The following is a 6,537-nucleotide window of genomic DNA, read 5'->3' on the forward strand; positions in this document are numbered from 1 at the left end:
CTCACTATACTTGGCCATCATGTCATCCCAACTGATATATTATGTCAGAATGTCTACATCATGAAATACCTACCTCAGAGCTAGTAGGCCAGGACATTGTGCTGAATCATAATCCACCTTATCCCCAGTGAATGGAATCCTGAGAATCCTATATACATCCTCGGGATTGATAGTCATCTCCCCAACTATCAAATGAAATGTGTTATGCTCAGAATGGAATATCTCTACAAGCGCAGTGAGCATCCCATGGTTTACACGGATATCAGGCATGTCAAGAAGATGAGTAAACCTGCATAAATCAATATGTGCCCTATCCACATTAGATAACTCGTGAACTAGTCTCATAGTCGGTGGATAGACACATCTGAAAAGAACATGAGGTAGTCGAACCTGCAAGAATCAAACAAAAGATCATCAGAAAACATTTCAAATTATGCTATAAGACAAGTAAAACATCATGCAAATCCAAAACAATCAATTGCAAAATCAAATTTTCAAGTTTGCACCCTTAAAAATGCTCACTATTTTTCAAATGATATAATACAGTAGAGGCAGAAACTCGTATGAGTCAGGACTGGGTATAGGACGACAAAAGACTCTGATATGACACAAAACAAGCCTTCGAATGACAAAATGGTCTCTTTTGAACAAGCTCATACGATACAAGGGTAGGTGTAAAACGACAAAACTAATGGACTTAAACAACAAAAGAATACTAAGCAGTTTGTCATACAACACAAGATGTCGTCTCACATGACAAATCGACAACACCCGAGTTTTACAAAGCTAAAAATTAAAAAAAATCAACAAAAAAATTCAAAATTGATGAAATAAAAGGATTAAGATCGATCACTTACCGCTGACTCATAGTTCTGAGGTCGATTATGTCATCTCTGGCACTCGAATAGATGCTCTTGTGTGGGAACCACCATTTTTCTTCGCAGAAGGCTTTTCAAATTTCAAGCTTAGAGGGTTAAAATGAATTGAAAATGACACTTTGACCCCTTATATAGCCAAAACCTAATTTTTCAACTTGCTCTGATGGACATGAAAATTGTACCCTTAGCTAATTTTCCCGTCCTGATTCCATTTTCGGGATCGAAATCAAAATTTGAGATCATTCTCCTAGTCAATTTCAATACAATTTGAACCACTTAGTGCTTTTCATTAAAAGCTCATTCTTTCTTCAAATCACACTCATTTTCTAATGAATCAACGCTCAATCTCAATTTTATTCTACAAATCAACTTTGTGCTCAATTTCTCATAATTCAACAACAAATCTTCAAATATTCCTCTGAATCACTTTTCACGCTCAAATTATTATCATTGCCAAAAATTGCCTATAATCATCATGTACCCTCGCTATCTTTCGATTTTGCTCCTGAGGGGGCATAGTCATGACCTCATGACCTCACATCTTCAATGTCGAGATTTTTTTTCAAATCTTCATCAAAAGTCGAGCAAAAATATTTTCAACTAAAGAAAGTCAAACAAAACCTTATCGCATCTCAGCTTCATCGCTTCATATCAAGTTGAGATCTCTCGATCATCTGAATCAAATCAATCACTAGGGGCATATCAGTTTCATCGCTTCAAATCAAGATGATATTTGTCTTCATCTGAATCAATCTCTTAACGTTAATCAATTTCATTGCTTTTCATCAAGCTGATTATTTGTTTAAACTCAATCAAAAGTTTAAAGAGTATCTTTGATCACACGCTCAATCTAAGTAGGTGTTCAATTTTATCGCATCAAATCACGCTGGACAGTTTATCTTCGCTCATCATGTCTTGATCCATCAAGTTCAAGATTAATTTTATCTTCGCTCACTGTGTCTAGTTCAACCAAGTTCTAGATCAGTTAGATCTGCTTCTTGATCAATCAAGTTCAAGTTCGGTATCTTTGCTCTCTATCGTTCCTAGTTCAATCAAGTTCGGGATCGGTTTCGCTTTAATCAACTATGTTCAGCTTCATCGCTTCAAATCAAGCTAAACACCTCACTCTTCATCTGGTTCGTGATCTAAACCATGGGCCCCTAATCTCGACAACATCACCAAGGTCCTAACCAAAGACAATTAAATCAACTTTGAGTACACAATTAATTAATTCTTCAATCATTAAATGTCACATGGCAAGTGAATTATTCTATATTAATTAAATATTTATTTAATTAATTAAATCATTCCAAGAAAATCATTTTGATCAATTATCTTATTTAATTTATTAAATATCCTAGCATATTTAATTAATTAATAAATTTGCCATTTAATCATGAAAAAATGAATTAATTTATTACAAAAGAGGAATTAATCACAAAGCAAGAGTTAAATTGAAAATAAAATAAAAGAATTGAATTGAAAGAAAAATCAAACTTGAGATATTATTTCTTTCTTCTAAATTGAGAACTTGAAATCAGAAAAGCAATTAAAAAGAATTTAATCATTCTCTAAAATTAGAACTCAAAGCTTTTGAGAAAAGAAGTTCAGTTGCATTAAAAAGACTCTTTTCTTGAATAAATCAAAGAATTACCTTTTTTTTTCCTCAAGTACATGGAATTAATTGAATTGTATTTCTAATGCAAACTCAAACTTCTTTTCTGAATGCATTTCAATTAAACTATAATTGGAATCTATCTCAAGGTTAACTGGATCTGATTTCTCAATTATTTCAATTATCCTAAATTGTGCTTTTTCTTGATCTCTTTTGTGATTCTCTATAAATTCAGCCTTCATCTCTCATTCAAAACACCCTAGAGATTTATTGTTATTATGTAGTTTTTGCTCTGGAGTCATTGAAGATATTATGCTTGATTTTTGAGATTATTGCATCTTAGTTTAATTTCTTTTTGCATATTTAGTTCAATTATGATTTCTTGAATTCATATAGCTTACTATTCATCCATCTAGCATAATCTTGCATCCATTTGGCTTAATATCGTGCTCATATAGATTAAATCCTTTGTCTTGGTGTAGTCTAGTCACTGATATTGCTTATACAAATCTGAGAGCAATTTTATACTCACATCTTTTAGAAGACAATTAATCGATTTGTTATGGTTTTATTATTCATGCTTATATCTGTCTAACCATACATGTAATGACTTAATTGAAGTGTTGTGTCTTGTAGCTTACAGATACTTATTTCACTTTTTCACACACACAATAACTACTAAGAGGCAATGGACAACTGCAACAACAAATCATACAAGACAAAACAAAATACAATAGACCTTAAAAATAATATCAATGAAAAGTAAAACAAACAAAAATGGATACATGTTAGGAACATGGAAAATCCCCCAAATAGATGGGATTTTATAATAGTGAGGTCACTAACAACCTGTGATTCTCAACCAATTGCATAACCATGCAACTCCAGTTGGGAGCTAACCATATTTGTCAACAGAAAGAGAGAGCATTCAGTAATTCATTAAGTAGCCTCCAAGTAATGAAAAGTCATATTCATAGTGGCAACTCCAACCATGAAATAAGTACTAATACAACTATTATCTGAAGAACAATAAAGAAAAAGAAAGAAAACCTATTACTACTTCTGTATCTGCAGCAGTTTTAGCACCACCGCGGTCAGGTCTGGAATTTGACAGGCTATATGGTCATTTTTGCACTTTTAGATCATGTATTACAACTAATAAAATTAGTGGACCATATGTATCGACATGCTATTTTTTCCAAAAACTGTATATATGACACTTAAAGTTATTAATAAGCTGTAAAAAATTATAATAAGTAATATATATTGATATATATGATTTTACAACTTTTATTATAAATATATGAGTTTATTTAGAATATTTTAAAATGGTAGGATTAAGATATAATTATTTCTAATTTTTATATTATTTTTATATGAATTTTTAGTATATTTTTTCTTATATAAATTTAGAAACTTTGTCAATTTGTTTGTTAATATTTTTTATAAGATTGTCTTAAATATCAATATAGAAATTTCTAACAATTGAAATGATAAGATATAATCATTTCTAATTTTTTAAAGTATTGTAATAAAAAAATCTAAAATAGTTTCTATTTTTATAATAAACAAGATTTTTGGGTGTGAATTTAGAAACTTACAAGTAAATTTAAGATTTTTCAGTGCATTACTAATTTATCATTGTTTTTTAAATTTTTACATTTTTTTCCATGGAATTAATTCTATTCACGACAATTGAATTTTACTGGAACTTCAATTCTGTGAAGCTTAAAGAATTTATATTAAACTAGTCACAAATTTTAAAAAAATTGACACTTAACATTTTTTTTTAAACATAAAACGAAAGGCATTAGAATGACTAAACCATCATAAAAAAATCATATTATAGGGGTGGCCGTCAAATTCCAGGCCTGACTATGGTATATATTTGGTGCAATATAGTGTATTTTTTCACAGTTCTTATCACACACTATTGGACCTTCAGAGGCTCTGTGTCAGCCTCAAGTATGACTGCATCTTGAGTTGGAAACATTCTATTTTAGTAAGGTTTTTTTTTTTTGTATTCCAATAAACATTCTATTTTAGTAAGGTTTTTGTTTTATATTCCAATTCTGTAACAGCTGCCCTTCAGTTGCTACTAGTTTTTTTTTGTTTCTTTTAATTTCTTAAGTACCAACATAATCAACCAAGCTTCTTGTTCTATCTTAGAAGTGTCATCTTCGTAATTTATTTGATCACTATAGTGGTGACAAACCTACATCATCACTTAAGCTTGCACATAAGGTGGTAAAGTCTTGAGGTCAGGGTCCCCATCAGACCTAGACCTAAGTCTCAAGGGTTCATTCTCAATGACCCTACCTATGTATCCCTTCGAGGGAAGTCAAAGGCTTCCTAGTTCATCCTTGAAGTTTAGAGGGAGTTCATTCTCTCCTCTCGTATGAGATCTATGATCTCTCTTTAGATCGGAACTATTTATTAAAATTAGACCACCAATAATAAAGCAATATCTAATTGCCTTCTAGTAGTATACACACACATAATTACACAGGGGGTAACACACTTCCAAAATTCCCAATTCCATAGAGAGTGACTCGAGAATTTTTCCCTTTAGCTCATACACATCACACACACGACGACTAGCTCTAGCTTATGTCATATACACAATGACTAGCTCTATTATAAGTCACTTATTCATAGGGACTAACTTCAACATACACCACTCATATAAAGTGACTAGCTTTACTATGTGTATGCTTGGATTTGTGGTGATCAAAATACTAACATTGAGATCAAAAAGGCCAACATACCAATGAAACTTTTGAGTACAAAGATTAACTAACTTAAACTAGTTTAAACAAGTTAACTTCCTAAGATGTCTCTCATTATTCTCTATCTCATAGGATCCCTAAAACCAATGTTTTGCTCTCAGATTATTGAGCAAATGACTTAGGAATGACAACTCCAAGAATGAGTGATATTGTGATCTATGTGTCTGAATGCAATGTAAGATCTATATGATATGTTAAAGCCATGATACTAAGCTATGATGAAGATAATGATATGATAAAGATATTAACAAACTATACTAACATGATATACTAACATAGATATACTATGATATGAAATGCTTCTAAATGCTAAAATGTCATTCTAACAAAGAGAGGCTAAAATGTTGATATAATTAGACTATAATGTAGATGCATAAAACTTGGACGATGGATTATGAAGAAAGGGAGATCTATTTATAGAGGAAATAGGGAAATAGATGGTTAACATTGAATAATCTTAACAAGGGCTAGGATTAAAAGATACTCAATCCATGTTTACAATTTTCACCAATGAAATGGTGACAATTGTCAACAAGAGGTGGCTTGAGAGGAGATGTAAGAGGCATTAAATGCTTGAGAAGACATGAGGGTCACCCTAGGAGGATGTGTTTAGGGTTAGGTTAGGGTAAATTAGGATTAACCAATGAATAAAGCTTTTACCCAAGAGGTAAACTCTTGTGCAAGGGTTAAAGGGATAACTAGGGTCAAAGCAATGAGTGATTGATGAGACCCCTAGGTTAGATGAGGGTTAAGTTAGGTAGAAATTCTCTAACCAAGGGGTAAGGTTGAGTTAACCATTAATGGTTTGTTGAAGGTTAACTTGTAAGAGCCTTACACATTTGGGGAACTCAACAAGTTAACTTGTTGAAAGATAAAGTCTTTAATGCATTTATAAGACTTTCTTCCAAATTTGAGAAGTGACTTCCCCAAATTTAGGGATGTGATATGATTGGAAGAATTAAGGCTAGTTAAGTGGGATTAGGGGAATTCTAGAAGAATGTTTATGATGCAAGTGGTAAATGTAGGAAGATGCAAGTGAGAGGAAATAGGATTTTAATTAAAATAAAAATGTTTTATTTCAACTAAAATGGATGCAATTTGCATTTGTAGGAAAATGCAAGTGGGTGGGGGGGGGGGGGTTATAAATAAATTTGATTTATTTATATGCAAGGATGATTTTAATTAAATCTAAATTTAATTAAAATGCTAAAAAGGGGATTTAATTAAATAAAGTGATTTATTTAATTAAAGGTTA

At 31.6% G+C, this 6,537-nt stretch overlaps 1 pseudogene; it reads right to left on the minus strand.

The window, feature by feature from the left end:
- Positions 1–4,486, minus strand: part of LOC131036697 (proteasome subunit beta type-7-B-like) — a 37,126-nt pseudogene extending 32,640 nt beyond the window's left edge.
- Between the last annotated feature and the right edge of the window lie 2,051 nt (positions 4,487–6,537).

This window comes from Cryptomeria japonica, chromosome 10, assembly GCF_030272615.1.
Source record: "Cryptomeria japonica chromosome 10, Sugi_1.0, whole genome shotgun sequence".
NCBI classification, from domain to species: Eukaryota; Viridiplantae; Streptophyta; class Pinopsida; order Cupressales; family Cupressaceae; genus Cryptomeria; species Cryptomeria japonica.